Raw genomic sequence first — 18,207 nt, 5'->3', positions numbered from 1 at the left:
CCCCCCCCCCCCCCCCCCCCCCTCCCCGAGTGCTGCAGTTGGGCAATGGGGGGTGAGGTCAGTCCCTAATGCTTCTTCTCCACCACTTCTTCTCAGTCACCCTCTGCCCCTGCTTCATGTGGGGTCCCTCCCACAGGATGATGTCTTTCCCAAACTGATCCTGTGTGAGCTTCACACAGGCAGCAGCTCTTCAAGAACTGCTGCAACATGGGTCCGTACCACGGGGTCCATCCATCAGGAGCAAAATGCTCTAACCTGGGTCCCCCATGGGCAGCAGCTCCAGCTCCCTCCAGGTCAACTGGCTCTTGCATGGGCTTCTCTCCACAGGCTGCAGCTTTGGTCCAGGGCCTGCTCCTGCAGGGGCTCTCCATGGGCCACAGCCTCCTTGAGGCCACATCCACCTGCTCCACTGGGGGCTCCTCCACAGGCTGCAGTGTGGAGATCTGCTCCATGTGGGACCCATGGGCTGCAGGGGGACAGCCTGCTCCACCAGGGGCCTCTCCATAGGCCACAGGGGAACTTCTGCTGCATGCCAGCAGCACCTACTGCCATCCTTCTGCTCTGACCTCGGTGTCTGCAAGGTTGTTTCTCACTCCTCCTTGCTCTCCGAGCCGCTGTTGTGCAGCATTTTTTTCCCCTTTCTTAAAAATGCTTTCGCAGAAATGCAAATAACATCATTTATTGACTCAGCTCTGGTCAGCAGTGGGTGCTTTTTGGAGTCACCTGAAAGTGGCTCTTGTCTGACATTGGGCATCTTCTGGACTCTTCACTAAGAGGCCACCCATACAGCTCCCCACTACCAAAACCTTGCCACATAGACCTAATAAACAGAGAAGTGTTGAGGGAAAAGGTGGTGAAATTGTCACTGTCACTGACAAAAGATTATTTATTTATTTATTTATTTTTACTTCAGGTGAATGGGGAATGAACAAACTGGGAGATGAAGGACTTGAGTATAGTTTCCTTGGGCAGTTAAACACTACCCGATCAGTACAGAATATATAATTGAACCATCAAAGTCTCATCAACACTGATCAATTTCACATTTGCTAAATTTTAATACATAATTATTGAAGAGTAGCTGATATAATTTCTGGGTATTTCCAAATATTGTCATAAATATAGCAACAATTACAATCCATGGTCACGGCAGAGGTGTTTTTCAATAAATGCACAAACTGACCCATATGAATTCACTATAAAAAAGACTTCCAGAGGGAAATATAGATGCAAATTCCAGACTTCCCTTTTAGAAGTTCTGATCAGGCTTAAAAACTAGTTGTTAATTACCTTCTGAACTTGTTTACTTTACAAGAAAATATAAAAAAGTAGTTATTATTCTTAATTATGTCTGGAATTTTTGTATAATTTCATATTTACAATTTAGTTGTTTAAGATTTTATCTTGGTGCTTTGGCACAAGGACGTATACTATTATAATATCTGATGGTATGTCAGCACTGCATACATTAGAAACATTAGAAAATAAAATGTTATTTAGAAATTAACATACTTCTGATTCTGTTATTACAATACAAACATGATATGCATTTAGAAATATATTTTTTGTTAAGTCTCACACAAAAATAAATGAAAGTTCATCTTTCCAAAATTTTGGACTGCAAGCACTGAGAAATGAATTCCGGAACCATGTGGGTCAAGAATAATAAGATAGCTGAAACTGTAAGCTATGAAGTAATGTTAATATGATATTGCATTGACCTAATAAGCTATACTGAGCTCTGTACGGTTATTCTGTCTCCAGTCTAGAGATGAAAAATATATATATTTTTGTTTCAAATGATGATGACTCACTGATGTATCAGCCTGATGTATCTTCCGCCTTGGAGAGTTCTGCATAGTGTACCCTTCTGTTAGCTCTCTTAAGCTAGAAATTTCTAGAATTTCATTAACACTAAATAATTGCATGCTGCTACTTTACCTTTTATCAAAGATTGATACTTTCCTTCTTTTCACCTTTTCATATTACTAAAGAAAATATATTCAGTGGACTTCATACCTTACTTGGACAAAATTTTCCTGTCGATGGACACCACTATAGATGGACTGAATAAAGCCATGTTTAATTCTCTTCCAATTATTTACAAGATCACATTATGAAGAAATCAAGTCACAAGAGGCTTGGGAAGCTCTAAATTAGACATCATGACAAACTAGTTATAAACTAGTTACGGCACACTTTGACCTAATATGATAAACCTTATTAATATAGACAATGAATAACTCCTGTATTTCCAGTTCAATTCATTTTTTGTCTAACTAGGTATTTCTCCATATTTTATGTGGGTGTGCATATGCATATGTATTTATAAACTTTACTAATTATTTTTATGAATAGCTTAGTCATAAAAATTCCGTGCAATTCTGTTACTTTAGAAAATCAACAAAAAAACCTTTGGAGAATAATTTTCATATGAACTGCCACGGAGAAAAGGTCCTATTCTTTGATGGCTGGGAGTGTTAACATTACAGGCTACCTTCTATTTCACTTGGTAAATTTATATTATTAAAAATAATAATTTATTAAAATACAGTTCAGTTTATGAACCAAGTTGTTTCAACAGCACTCTTGTTTTTTTTTTTTTTTTTTGTTTTTTTTTTTGTTTTTTTTTTTTTTTCTATAGCCATAACTAGTTTCCAGCTGTTTCTGCAATAATTTTCCCTTTTTCAATTATTTACACATTTTCTCACGGTCCCAGCCCCTAACAGTAAAAGCAACACATGATTTCTGTTGTCTTTAGTATGTTTTTTATCAGGCCCTTTGCTTGCTCTTCACACTTGCTTTTTTTTTTTTTTTTTTTTTTTTTTTTTCCTCACACAGTACTATTTTTGTATGTGTTCTAATCCACCTTTTTGAAACAACTTCAATGGTACTAATGTGTCACTCAAGAGGGTGCTTTTCATACTGATTAGTCCTTTTTACATCTATTTTCACACTGTTATAACCTGCCAATTAAATACTGTTTTTCTTTCATAAATCATTTCAGTATTGACCTTTTCTCCTGCATGGACAGATGAAAAAATACAATCAGAAAGGTGTCAATTGAAACATAAACATAGTGATTTTTTTCTGAATTCTGACACGTGTAACAAACAATCCTTTAAGTCTATTACTATTAACGTCCATTACTGGGGGAGCATAGTTGGAGATGGTAATCCTGGTTGAAGTGCTCCCATATCTTCCATGACTTCATTATTTTTTCTCAGATCATATAACAGTCTCCATTTTCTATTCCTTTTCTTGATTACAAACACTATCGAGTTTCAGGAGCTAGTTGTGGTAACAGTATGTCTTGCTTTAAGTTAAGCAACTTGGCCTTCAGGCCCTATGTATCCTATTCCTCCCAGATCAAAGGGAAACAGATAGTGCTTCCTGATGTGAGATAGAACCTTTAGTCTTCCAGTTTTTGCCCATTGCCTCTTGTTCTGCTACTTAAATGGCATCTTAAATATTCCTAGCTGAAGTCACGTATCAAAAATAAATAAATAAATAAATTACTAATTACTTCTATGGTCTCCCTCCCCTCTCAACCCTCCTTCAAACCTTATGAAAACAAATGTTTTAGCTTACCTATTTCTGAATATTTATATCTCACACAGAAATCTTCTTTGTTTTTAAAGCCACGAAGTCAGCATAAACATACAACATAAACATTAAACCAAAACAAAACCTTATTTATTTCAGTTGCTGCTGGCATGGACGATGCAAACATACTGATACATTCTTTATTCAGTCACAGAACAAATATAGCATTTTCCTAGCACCTGCAAATTTACACTGTGAAATTATATTAATAATAATTTCCAAGCCTGTCTAGGCTTTATATTTTATCTTTTAAAATAACATGCATTGCCTGTATAAGGAATATTTTTATTCATTTACAAAATGCCTTTTGTAGTTGATTTATAAGTAATTATATCCATATTGTGGTTCTCTGGTACAAAACATGAAGTTTTCAAAAGAAATGTCATCTGACTGTTCTGGACTCATGCTGGCAAGCAGAGTGTGCCCATCTTCTGTCAAATAGAGAGGTAGAGCAAAAAATAAGAGAAGAAAATACATAAAGGGTTTACACGTCACTTTCATAAGAGTTGAAAAAGTCTGGAAAACACCCAGCTTTTGCTGATGGCAAAGATTGTAATTATTCAATTACCGTATATCTCCCTGATATTCAGAAATTTTTGGCAATGAATGAAACTATTCACTAGAGGAGAAATCATATGTGAAAAGTCTAAAAATAAACACAGGCTATGTTTATTTCACTGAAATTAGCACTTTCATGTATACCAGAAATTTTATGAGGAGATTTTTATTATTTGACAATTTAATGGTTGTGGAAAAAATAAAACAGTTTTATACATTCATTTCAAACTATTCCTGATATATTACAAGAGTAGTGATCTTAACAACACCACAAAGAAAAATATAATTTAAAATATCTGAAAAGGACCTCAAGTGTTCATTTATCTCATACTCCTGCCTGAAGGCAAAACTCACTTAAGCCTATGCCACTGTGCGTGTGTTAGTCTAGCATGTTTTTAAAGACTTCCAATGATATAAATTTGTCAGGCTCTCAAGTAATGTAATGAAGTGCTTCATAATTATTTCCTCCAGAAAAACATATCTCTATCTCACAGTAACTTAATTTATTCTCCTTTGTGCTGTTTACTGCAGGCATGGAGGACAGACCACTCCTCCCTATGCATCAGGCTTTTACACCTCAGATTTTCATTTCTCTAAATGAAATATCCCCAATTCCTTAATCCCTTCTGTAGATCATGTTTTCTAGATCTCTGACTATTTTCTTTCTCTCCCTGTGTTCTCTTAAATTGTCCTGTATACTTCTTGAATTGTGCATATCTCTAAATTGAACTCTAAGGATGGAGAAATCAATGAATTTTGTTTTGGAACATACATCTATTATATATCCCTGCGTAATTTTATTTTTCACAACTGTGAAAAATATTTAATTTATTATTCACTCCCAGTTCCCTTGCTCAGTGCTAAGGCTTATCCACTAAAGATGCATATTATATTTCTCCAGCTAATTATCACAAAGTAGAACTTTTTTTTTTTTTTTTTTGCCAAATCAGGTTTAATCTTCTCTGAGTACGCCTCAGAGTTGTTGATATATTTTTAACTTAACCCTAAACTGCTTGAAAATCTACCAGTAGGCATTAGCATAAAAACCAATATGAATATTATCTTTATACAATTTGGTAAGACTGAAAATTGTGAGATACAGGACAAAAGAATAACCTTTCAGTTTGACAATGAATAACCAGAATACAGCTTTCTTATCAGCTATGCAAACATCTAACTGTATTTTTGAAGGGAGGGTTGCCCTGCTTGAGCAAGGGTTGTGGCCCTATGACCTCCAGAAGTCCCTTCCAACCTCAGCCATTCTGTGATTGATTATGTGATTTATCTGCCACAGAATAGAACATTTATTTCTGTAGTGGGTTAGCCTTGGCTGACAGCCAAACACCCACCCAGCTGCTCATTCACTCTCCCTGCTGAGAGGGACAGGGGAAGAAAATAGGATGAGAACAGTCACGGGTCAAGATAAAGGCAGGCAGATTGCATTACCAGTTATTGTAGTGGCCAAAACAGACTTGCCTTGTGGAAAAAATAATTTATTACCGATGAAAATAGATTCTGGTAGTGAGAAACAATAACAAATGTTAAGCAAACATTGTTTCTTCTGCCTTCATACTCAACTCCTCTAAGGACCCCTGAATAGTACAGGTGAATGGGGAGGAGGGGTTATGATCATAGTACATGGTACATAGCCCTTTTCCCTCAGCCACTCCTCCTCTCTCTTTTCTTTACTCTATAGATACTCTTCCACAGACTTCAGGTGAAGTTATCTTGAGAAGTGCGTGAGAGAGTCCAGTGCAGAGCCACAAGGATGATTAAGGGAGTGGAGCATCCCCCTTATGACGAAAGGCTGAGGGAGATGGGTCTCTTTAGCTTGGAGAAGAGGAGACCAAGGGGTGACCCTATTAATGTTTATAAATATGTAAAGGGTTACTGTCAGGAGGATGGAGCCAGGCTCTTCTTGGTGGCATCCAATGATAGGACAAGGGGCAATGAGAGCAAGCTGGAACATAGGAGGTTCTGCCTAAATATGAGACAAAACTTTTTTACAGTAAGGGTGACAGAACGCTAGAACAGGCTGCCCAGGGGTGTTGTGGAGTCTCCTTCACTGCAGACTTTCAAAACTCACCTGGACGCATTCCTGTGTGACATGATTTAGGTGTTCCTGCTCCAGCAGGGGGATTGGACTATATGATCTTTCAAGGTCCCTTCCAATCCCTGACATTCTGTGATTCTGTGATCTGCTCTATGCTCTAGCATGAGTATTCACAGGGCTGCAGTTCATCTAGGAAATATTCATCTGCTCCATTCTGGATCCTCCTTGGGCATAGTGGTTGTGGTCATAAACTTCACACACGTGACATTTTATTCTTGCATGAGTGTTTCCCCAGGGCACCAGTATCTTGGCTGCTGGGCTCAGCCATGTCCTGCAGTGGAGCCAGCTGGAAGAAGCTGTGTCTGTAACAGGGCAGCTCCTGGCCTTTTCTGACAAAGGTCACCTCTGCAGCCCCACCTCTGCCAACGCTTTGACATCTACACCCCATGCAGTTCCACAGCGCAGAACGTCCCATGACAATCCACAAAAAAAAAAAAAAAAAAAAAAAAAAAAGAAAAGTTTGTGGGATTTCCATTTGAAATAGCATTTAAAGCCATTCAGCAGTATGGGATTCATTTAACCAAAAAGGGATTTTTAAAGTGTGAATTAATTTTATTTAGCTACAAAATCTCAGTTCAGCACTTTCTCTGTTTGCCAGAATAACACTGTAAGTAGGTCACAGTGTTATGGGTTCAAGTCCTTAAAAGCAGTATAGTAATGTCAGTATGGCATTCTGACTAAACTCACTCCCTTTTTGACAACATCTTCCTTTAAAAATAAAATAAAAACAAAACAAAAGTCATATATGTGGTTTTGTAAAGTTAAAATACAATAACTAAACTTAAGGAAAAAATCACCACCACAGTTAACAAAGAAGTCTTAAATTAAAAGTCTATATTAGAATGTTGAAGTAGAGACTCCATATTGAGAAGACTGAAAAGAATACAGAAGAAAATATTTATTCTGTAGGAGAAGTGAAGGTTCTCTTAAGTTTTCAGTTCACTAAATTTAATGGTTCACATTTGATTCATTGGCAGTACTCTGTCAATCTCCTTTCAAAGAACTGTCTTCAACCACTTTACAGAGGGAAGTTCCTTCAGCCCAAGAGCCTTGACATTTTAATTACTAACTGAGTTTTCCTCAGCAAACACTGATCTCCACACCTCATACTGAATGATTTATAGAAATTCAGTGAAAACAGATTTCACATCTTGGCTTAAAGGATGGACATACTTTATCCTGTTTAGCAGCTTTATTGTGGGAACAAACAAAAGGACAGTTTTAAAAGAAAAAGTCCTGCCTTAGGTATAAAACTTGCACCGTCCCAGCATATAAAACAAAACAAAACAAAACAAAAACCCCAAAGTGACTAATTCCCAGAGTATTAGTTATAGTTATGCCCCTGAAAAAATAAAATTTGAGGATAAAACTGCAATAATCTAAATTCTAATCTAATGCTTGCTTTAAAGTCATTAAAATGTTAGAAGAAATGTTAGAAGCCCAGTTAGAAGATTGCTGTTATTTCTATTTCTGTCCAGCCACACACAGATCAGCCTGCTGTACTGGGACCTTAGAGTAGCATAAAAAGAAGAGGATTTATTTTGTCTTCAGATTCATCCAATCAATAGAATTGGATTATAAGAACTGGCTGTAAGGCCAGTGTTTGCTCAGGGTGGTATGTCACTGGGCTTAGCTTCTTTGTGAGAGAACTCAACTTTAAGCATTAAATGGTGGTGAAAAAAAGAAAAAAGAAAAAAAAGGAAAAAAAAAAAAGAAAAGAAGAAAAAAAAGGAAACTGAAAAACCTAAACCCAATAATAATGCACTATTTTGGAATTTGCCTTGTTAGTATCTTTACTGCAACATTAACCTCTTAATAATCCTATTATGTAAAAAATGTTTTTTTTTTTTCCTTTTTGTTTGTTTGTTTGTTTTGACCTTCATTACCATCTTTCTGTATCTTTTCCGCATCTATTAAAGAATAGAAGAAGTAAATGATGATATGCTGTTGCATAAAGTTTTGTTTGATAGGAGCTTCAAATAGTTAGATCTAAGTGGTGCAGGTTATTCCAAATGCTTTATTGTCATCCTATCATGTATGCATTAAACACTGCAACCTAAAGTGGTTTAGATGCTTAGATTCTTTTCTTTGTGTGTTTTAAAATTAGATGTAACTTATCCTACAAAATGTTCTCCTAGTTTCAGTGGAAGCAGAGGAAAGTGCAAAATGGCAAAAGTTAGAATAATTGCTGTGTAACAGTCTCTTATACAACTACATGCCTGATACAATCTATAAAGCCTGAAGAAGGATTTATTTGAAACTGAATTGTCTTAGTCCAAACTGGGATCTAAATGCCCCTGCAGCCTAAAATCTTGGAACATCTGAACATTTTAATACAATGTATGGGTTTATTTGACTTGGAAGTCTGGAAGTTCTTATGGTGTTATATTTGTCCTAGCTTCAGGTAGCTGCAGTAAATGAAAAGAAAGAATTATGTATGCTTAGCTACAAGAAGTGACATTCTTCTCTTCATTATCTCTAAAGCAAGACTAAGCTTTGTAACTCCAATGTAAATATTTTCAACAGAGGTACCTAAAGTTAGTGCAGAGACATGCCACTTCCAAGACTCCTGCTCCTATGCATGTGAGAAACTTCCCTAGCCAGAATAGGTCAGTACGCAGCTCTCCTGCCTATTCTTTTACCTAAGGCTCTTAAAGGTCTCAATTTGTAATAGTTCAGTCCCATTTTTTGCAGGTCTCATCTTTCTTTTAAGACAACTCTACTGTACAGTTTCTATAATAATTTAGTAGTCACAGCATTTACCAATTATTTACCAACATTTACCAAAAATGTGTTAAGGTTCACTCCTCATCATCACTACTCGCCTTTAAATTCATCCCCTAAGAATGTTCCTTTTAAAATGTCCCAAGAAAGTGAAGGTAGGAAAAACTTAATTCTCTCTCACATCTATTGTGCCACCCTACAACAAAAATAAAATCAAAATTTCAAGGACTGGAAGGTCATATTATGATTAGAAGGTTGATTTAAGTTGTAAGACACACTTACTGATTACATTTCCAATCAGGAGCACCAACATTTTGATCAAAATGCCCTTCCATCAAATGTAATTCATCAAATCAGTAACTGAGTAAGTAAACAAAGAAAGAAAGCCTCTAAAATTGCTGGTCAATGAGCTCCAGATGGGACCTAGGTCAGATTACTTTATTTATATGTTTCAATCAAAATTTGCAAATTTGTATGGCAAAACTATAGTCCTCAAAAATATTAAACATAAACATGTTTATTTCAGAATTTTGGAACTATAGAAGGAAATTTCCGAGACCTACAGTTTTTTGTTTGTTTGTTTGTTTTGTTTTGTTTTGTTTTGTTTTTAATGAAATCTGATATTAATTTAAAAGTAGATTATTAGAATATAAGATAAGCAAAGGGAAGGCAAGTTATGATTTAACTTTATAGAAATTAAAATCTTATAGCTCACAGGAACTGCAGTAATTGAAAATGGAAAACTTTGAGATTGTGTAGATAAGTCTGGAAATTTCACGTCATGAAAAGATTAAGACAGTAACGACAAACAGGGAAACTGAACACTGCAGCAAAGTAAGACTTTCCTGGTGGAAGTCACATGATTGCCAGCACTTGTTCTCATGGGAGACTTCGATTTCCCGGACATATGGTGGAAATAGAGTATAACCCTGAAGAAGTAGTCTATGAGGTTCCTGAAGTGTGTGGAAGATAGCTTCCTGACTCATCTAGTTAGTGAGCCTACCAGAGGGGGTGCCTCACTAAATTTGCTGTTAACGAACAGAGAAGTGTAAGGTGGGAGGTGGGTGTAGGGAGCTGACTTGGGCAGAGTGACCATAAAGTGTTAGAGTTTTCTATTCTTGGTGAAGTTGGGAACAGGGGCAGTAAAGCTGATACCTTAGACTTCCAGAGGGCAGACTTTGAATTGTTCAGGGCACTGGTAGAGAAGGTTCCTTGGGGAGTCAGTCCTGAAGGGCAGAGGGGTCCAGGAAGGCTAGATACTGCTCAAGAAGGAAGTCTTAAAGGTGCAGGAGCAGGCTGTCCACATGTGCTGTAGGATGAGTCGCCACAGAAGAAGACCATGACTGAACAGGGAAATTTTGATGAGTCTCTGGGAGAAAATGAGAGCTTATGTCCAGTGGAAGAAGGGGCAGGTAACTTGGTGAGAATATAAAGAAGTTGCTAGCATATGCTGGGAAAAAAAATGAAAAGCTAAAGCCTTTCCTGATCTCATCCTGGCTACTATGGGAAAAGATAAAAAAACTTGTTTTTTTATAAATATATTTACAGTAATAAGAGGGACGAGGAGAATCTCCATCCTTTATTTGATGCAGAGGGGAACATGACTACTGTGGATAAAGAAAAGGCTGAGATTCTCAATGCCTTCTTTACATCTGTCTTTACTGGCCAGACCACTTATCCTCAGATTACTCATCCTCCCAGCTTGGAAGTCTGGGACAGGGAAAAGAATAAACATACACACACACACACCAGTTCAGGTGGAAACAGTTAGAGACCTGCAGCTCCACCTGGACTGTCACAAGTCCATGGGGCTACATAGAATCCACCTGAGGATGCTGAGGGAGTTACCAGATGTGATTGTCGGACCACTTTCCATCATCTATGAGCAGTCATGGTCATCCAGAGAGGTCCCAGATGACTGGAGACTTGCTAAGGTGATGCCCATTTATAAGATGGGTAGTAAGGAGGATCTGGGGAACTACAGGCTTGTCAGCCTGACCTCAGTGCCAGGAAAGGTTATAGAACAGATCATCTTGAGTACAATCACACATGTGCAAGACAACCAGGGGATCAGGCCTAGTCAGCATGGGTTCATGAAAGGCAAGTCCTGCCTGACCAACCTCATCTTCTATGACCAGATAACCCACCTGGTGGATGAGGGAAAGAGTGTTGATGTAGTTTACCTAGACTTCAGCAAAGCCCTGACACAGTCTCCCATAGTATTCTCCCAGAGAAGCTGACATCCCATTGCTTGGACAGGTACACTCTTTGCTGGGTTAAAAACTGGCTGTATGGTGGGACCAGAGAGTAATGGTGAATGGAGTTAAACCCAGATGGTGAATGGTCACTGGTGGTGTTCCCCGGGGGTTGGTGTTGGGGCTCATCCACTTTAATATCTTTACTGATGATTTGGATGAAGGAATTGAGTGCGCCCTCAGTAAGTTTGCAGATGACACCAAGCTGGGAGGAGAAGTGTCAATCTACCAGATGTTAGGAAGGCCTTGCAGAGGGACCTGGATAATTTGGATCAATGGGCAGAGGCCAATGGGATGAGGTTCAACATGGCCTAGTGCCGGGTCATGCACTTTGGCCACAACAACCCCATGCAATTCTACAGGCATGGGGCAGAGTGGCTGGAAAGCTGGACAGCAGAAAAGGATCTGGGGGTATTGGCTGATGCTTGCCTGAACTTGAGCCATCAGAGTGCCCAAGTGACCAAGAAGGCCAACGGCATCCTGGCTTGGATCAGGAATAGTGTAGCCAGAAGGACTAGGGAGGTGATTGTTCCCCTGTACTCTGCTCTGGTGAGGCCTCACTTTGTGTACTGTGTTCAGTTTTGGGCCCCTTACTACAAGAATGACATCAAGACACTGATGCATGTCTAGCAGAAGGGCTACAAAGCTGGTGAAGAACCTGGAACACAACTCCTATGAGGAGCATCTGAGGGAATTGGGGTTGTTTACTCTGGAGAAGAGGAAGCTCAGAGGAGACCTCCTTGCTCTCTGTAACTACCTAAAAGGAAGTTGTGGTTAGCTGGGGGATGGCCTCTTCCCACAGATAACTAATGATAGGACTAGAGGGAATGGCCTCAAGTTGTACCAGGGGAGGTTCAGGTTGTAAATTAGGAGAAATTTATTCTCAGAAAGAGTGGTTAGACATCGAAATGGGTTGCCCAGAGAGGTGGAGTCACTGTCTCTGGGGGTGTTTAAGAAAAGGTTGGACATGGTGCTTAGGAACATGGTTTAGTGGATGACATTGGTGATAGGCCAATGTTTGGACCAGATGATCTTGAAGGTCTTTTCCAACCTTAATGACTCTATGTTCTATTCTATTCTGTGATTCTAGTTTTCACTGGAAATCCTTAACACTGAATGAGTAAAATGAAGTGTTATATAAGTAAAATTAACAGTCCATCTCAGGTTTTAACTCACATCTTTGTCTGATTTTTCCTTTCCTTTAATTCTGAACACACTCTGTTCTTTTTCTATGCTGTATGTAGCATCCATTCCCCCTTTTCTTTCTGTTGTTGTTCATTTTTGTTTCTATTCTATTTCCTGGTCATGCTTTAAAATCTTTATTTTTTTATTATTATTATTTTTTTTTTAATTTGCATTATTTTGCTTTTTAAGAAAGAATCTTGGCTGATGAGAATGCTCTACTTTTTCAGCTGTCTATCTGTCTCAAATCAGTAACTTTTGAATCTGATGGCTCATTAACCAAAACTGACAGAAGTGTAGATATCTTAGAGATACTGCATTTCTGAATAGGTTTGGGAAAGTTGAGGGCAGAAATCCAAACTGATGTCCTGTCAAATGAAAGGTGTTTACAAATGAACCCCATTCTGAAAAACATCAGCAAAAGGCACTGCTGTCAGCTAGTGATCTGTATCAGTGATCTGTAGGAAGCTGGGCTGCTACTTTTGTTTCTGTACTCATCAAGTTTTATTTTCTCCTCTTCCTCCCATACAACTGAAGTTAAGCTAAGCTAAAAGCCTAGATTCTGCAGAAAGCTGTTGCAGTGCTCAGGTTGTTGGATTCATCCCAAATATACATGATGACTCTGACATGGGTGTGATGGTGTGCTCGCCCCCCTTGCCTTTGGTCTGGCCATTCCCTTGCTTAAACACTGTCCCTTGCACCAAGGCCTTGCTCAGGCAGATAGAAAATACAATATCAGATCTAGCTGGGTGCTAGAGAAACTGACAGAGACACCTTGTTCAGAAGCTGAGGGCCAATGGAGCATGTGCCTAAAAACCAATATGACTATTAGTCTGTCATCTTACCCCAAAAATGGTAAGCAGGCGGAGAGCTGTTTGAGCTATTCTGCACAAAAGCTGGCTGCATGACAGGATCTCCCCTTGAGTAGAGACACCTCTCAAGGTCACATATGCCTTGCAAGAGAGTCCTTGCAGCAACAGATCCTTGGTAAGTGATCAAAACCCACATCAATCACTGTATTGAAGAAATGATTTCTCAGTTGATTCTATTTATATTTACCTTTTTAATTCTGAGTCCTTTCTCCCAAATTCCTGCTGTTCCTAGCAGTTCTATTCTTCGTTCCCTACTCTGCCATAATCAAACTCTTTTTTTTTTTTTTTTTTTTTTTTTAAATTCTATTCTTTACTAGCCTAAATCCCAGTACATTTAAAATTCCTATAAGACTGCATTATTTCTGTCATTCCTTCTACTGTTAGAACTATCTCCACCTACAACTTCGAATAAAGGAAAGTTTTTTTTTATTTTACTTTTTTAAAACTTTTGCATTTGTTATTCTACTTGATTGTAATATGATCACCGTCAAAAGGTTCTTCATCATAACATGGTTGCTGAAAGTGCCATGAGTGAGAACTGTTTTAATTTCCTTGCATAGAACTGGAAAGCCTGAAACCCTTCCTTAAAGTATGTCCCATATTTACATTTTATTCATTTGTTAAGAATACATATAGTTTTTGTTGTCATAAATTAATCCAATCTAGACCATGTCTTAAAAAAAAAAAAAAAAAAAAAGTCACTTAATTGCAACTTTTTTATAAACTAAAAAGAATGCACTGAGTTTATATTCTGTATTTAAACAACCTTAGAGACAGCCTGTCAAGTACTCTACCACCAGCCAAACAAAGTTCTCATTTTTCCTCCAGCAACAAAAGCAGTAACTACCACCAGTAATTTACATGCTTACAGTTTGTAAAATGTTCATTCCTGTATTCTTTTAAACATTGGCTCTTTGAAAAGAGGATCATGTTCCTCTTTATAGATCAAAAGGACAGGAAATAGCATATCGAATTTCAAAAATCTTTCTGCCAGAGTGTAAGTAATGATTAAATGAGAAGCCATGAAGCTACAGCTTTATTCATTTGCTGTTATTGTAATCACCCTGTTTATACCCTGAACTGAATTACCTCTTGTGCAGTATCTTTGTGTAACTCCATCAAAACTGCCATAGCTGAAGCTAGTTTCACTATAGAGTCACATAGTAGCTAGCCAAAGTTCCTTTAAATGCTCTTTGCCTGCTGTTGTTGAGTTGGTCCTAACAGAAACAGGAAAAAATTACACCACAGTTTAGCTAGAAATGCACATGCCACAGCAGCAAGTGCAGGAGGCATTGAGAACTGAGACATTCCTCTTCTCAATAAGTTCCGAGACAACAGGGGAATTGAGAGCAGAGATCATTGTATGATGATCTCACTGTGACCATAATTTAGATTTTTGTTTTGTATATGACTGAAAGAGAACACTTATGCCTGAGAAACAACTTTGGGAGAGAGGGGAAATGTTTTTTGAATAAAATAGCCAATGCAACTCCTGTCTCTTTTTCTTAAAACTTCAATCTAAAATCACAAAGCTAAACTGTAACGTAGGCTAAGTCACATGAATATTGTCACACCTTACAGAAACATGGAAATGCCATTTTATCACTTGACAGTCAAACTGGGAAAGTTATCTACATTTTAATTAAAGACTGGTAATGTCAGGCATTTTTTCAATTGCTTAATGAGTACATTCAAATTGAAATTTCTGAACTATAAAAGTGACTTCCTTTCAAGTAAACCACTCCATGAAATAAGCTGTCAAAAGCCCCTTTTCTACCAGTAGATAAGTATTTTGGAATAAAAATAAAATAAAACAAAATAAAATAAAATAAAACAAAACAAAACAAAATAAAATAAAATAAAATCCTATTATAATCCAGCCATAAGTTTGCAATGATGCTGCCACTTTGCTTTTCATCTAGCATCTTCTTTCTAATTATATGTCATGAGCTTTTTTACAGTTTTTTTCCTGACCTCTCAACAGCGAACTGTTGAGAGGTCAGGAAATATTGTGGAGCTCTAAGGCAAGATTTGAAGACTTGAAGCCTGTCCTTTGGGTGAATATACTGTAACCAGGAAATTTGATTACCGTACATAGGGCCGCAAGGGATTTTTTATAATGTGCTTGGTATAAAATGACATAGTGCACCTCCTCCATAAAGCTCAGTCTGGTAGTGCTTATCTTGGAAAATTCTACTCTGAGTTCCTTAAGTTATGTAAGGCCAGATTTTCCAGTTTTCACATACAGCCATGATGGGAAACATGGAACAAAGCTTCAGCAACCTGTTGAGCAGTTCCACCGATATGACTGGCTATGCTGCATCCAACAATCAACTTTTGCATTGTCCTCAACTGCTGAAGCATAGAGGGCTGAGGAATGCATCTTACCATGTTGAAATTGTTCTTGAGGCTAAAAGCCATGTTTCAAGCAACATTCAAGCATTTAGCACATTTAAAATCAAGAGGAGAAAGGATGTCATAAGAAAGCAGTTTTTCATTCTTGCTCAGCTCATTATCTTACTTTTTTGACTCATCCTCAGAAGCTGAATAACTTGAAAAGAAGCAAAATAATTCTTGGCATCTAATTTAGGTTGATTCTTCCAGTCCTTGTTAGTGTTACAGTTCCTTACTTGACAGGGTAAAAAGCAACTTAGATTCTCCCTCAATTCATTCCAGAGCATGTTAGTCATAAAGACATTTATCTGAAGTGAGTGAGTTGGGAAAAAGGGACTTTTTTTTACATTTGTACTACAGAGTAAAACTATGATGTTTTCTCTGTTGCATCCTATCTACATTAAATATTTTAAAAGAAAAGAAAAATATGTCAAGTTCATCTGGAGGCTTCAGCCAAATCAAATAATTACTATCTCATAAAATCTACTTTCAGGGCCTGATTTTTAATTTACCATTAGCAATTCTTAAACTATTCATTAAAAAATGCTACTGAGGGGAAAAGAAAAAGTCAAGTGGAACTCTTCATTGTTTTGTGAAAGTTACCATTGGAGCTGTAATTATGTCCTCAGAGAACATAATTATTTAGAATTTTTGCATTAACGATAGTCTGAACAGAGAGAATTCTTAAGAATTTGCATTAATTAACATCAAGCTTTTAACATTTTTATTATATAAGAGAAAGAGGTCAACTTAAGGCCAGGATTTCATAGCTTAAGGTGCTCATTTCTTTTCGGCATCTAGGATAAAAATAGTTTTACAAAAGACAAAAGTTGTCTGGACAGTAAAACTATTACCCATAAAGCTTCAAGATCACAATAGGTAGATACTTAAATATGAAGATTTCAATTATTTTTCTAATATGTCTTCTTAATTAGATAACTTTCTTGACAAAGTTGGAATTTCAAAGAGCAATGACAGGTTGGTCTGAGTATGTATAGGGGTCTGAGTCAGAGCCTTGACTCAGAAGAAATAAGTGGTAATGAACACATGAATTCTGTAGAAAAGCAAAAAAGAAAATGATATATTTCACCTCCTCTGGGAAACAATAAACATAATTGATGTAATGTAATACAATACAGTTATTGATGTAATGTAATATAATAGCATGCACCTTCCTTTTGGCAAAGTCTATTACAACATCTCTGAAGTTAGGATTTTACAGTTTAGCTTTACTATCAAATTCAATCCCTCAACTTTCTAATTACCTCAGACCTTATTTTTTATTATTTTTCTGTTTCAAAAATAGAGTATCTTTGCCTTAAAATATATGTTAAACAGATTTCTATGACAAACTGATGCTTCTGTGAGTTGATGATGCAAAATGGTAGCTCCCATGGTTCATCTCATTTCTTTTGGACACTCAATTTAAAATGGAATGGGATATTTCCTGGAGGTGTTTTCTCAACTTTCTACTGAGTGTTCCTATACACCAATCTCAAAATAATTTGATTTACAGTATAGAGGTGTGGTGAATCATGTTCATAATATCATACAGTGTTTTTCAGAACTGTAATGGTAAGATACTCTTCCATTCTCATTTTCAACTTTACCCTAGCATCAAAAATCAGAAGAGATCATTCTTGCCAGAGCTCTTACATTTATATTCTTTAATGAATATATTCTTTAATGAATATTTTGTATCAACAAAGATGACTAGCAATTTTCTGGAGATTTGCAATAAAACACTTATCATGGTTTGGGCTGGGAGAGTGTTAAGTTTCTTTGTAGAAACTTGTATGATGCTGTGTTTTGGATTTTTGATGAAGACAGTGGTGATAACACATCAATGTTTTTAGTTGTTGTAGAACAGTGCTTACACTGAATCAAGGACTTTCCTTGTACTGCCTTTTTAGCAAGCGGCACAGGGGGTCACAAGAAGCTGGGAAGGGACAGAACCAGGAGAGTTGACTCAGACTGACCAAAGACATATTACAAGCCATATGATACCATATTCATCAAGGAGGATGTTCAAAGTGATGGTGGCTGAACACCTGCCTGATGATGGGAAGTAGTGAATTAATTCCCTTTTTTGCTACAGTTGTGCTTACAGGTTTTGCTTTACCTAGTACACTGTCATTATCTTAACACATGAGTTCTTACCTTTCTGATTCTGTCCTTCATCCAACCCAGGGAGAGTGAGTGAGCAGCTGTATGGTGTTCAGTCGCCTTCCTGGAGATAAACAACAGTACTGATTTAGGAACCAGCCACATAATCTTCATTAACACATTCTGGATTTGAAAACTGAAGAGTTCCTACCATTTCTGGATAACAATACTCTGGTTGTCCCAGGGCCATTTAGGTTTGTGTTGTATACGGGCTGTAACAGAAAATTATAGCTATAGTTAATGGAAGAGTAATATTGATTCTGATTGCAAGAAAAGTGAGTATTTTAAAATTCCTTCCTTCCTTCCTTCCTTCCTTCCTTCCTTCCTTCCTTCCTTC

At 37.4% G+C, this 18,207-nt stretch overlaps 2 long non-coding RNA genes across 2 annotated transcripts in view; one reads left to right on the top strand and one right to left on the bottom strand.

Annotated features, from left to right (window-relative positions):
- Positions 1-17,581, bottom strand: part of LOC118163216 — a 27,953-nt gene extending 10,372 nt beyond the window's left edge. Inside the window, exons 1-2 of the long non-coding RNA XR_004748927.1 lie at positions 17,545-17,581; positions 543-545 (exon numbers count right to left, since the gene is read on the bottom strand). This is a non-coding gene — a long non-coding RNA (uncharacterized LOC118163216). The remainder of the gene's footprint in view (positions 1-542; positions 546-17,544) is intronic.
- The window catches only part of LOC118163220, a 742,076-nt gene that overhangs the window by 480,746 nt on the left and 243,123 nt on the right, over positions 1-18,207 (top strand). The window lies entirely within an intron of this gene.

This window comes from Oxyura jamaicensis, chromosome 1 (assembly GCF_011077185.1).
Source record: "Oxyura jamaicensis isolate SHBP4307 breed ruddy duck chromosome 1, BPBGC_Ojam_1.0, whole genome shotgun sequence".
In the NCBI taxonomy this organism is placed as follows: domain Eukaryota; kingdom Metazoa; phylum Chordata; class Aves; order Anseriformes; family Anatidae; genus Oxyura; species Oxyura jamaicensis.
The sequence above is the reverse complement of the archived record's forward strand: the minus strand, read 5'-3'. Positions and strand labels throughout refer to the sequence as shown.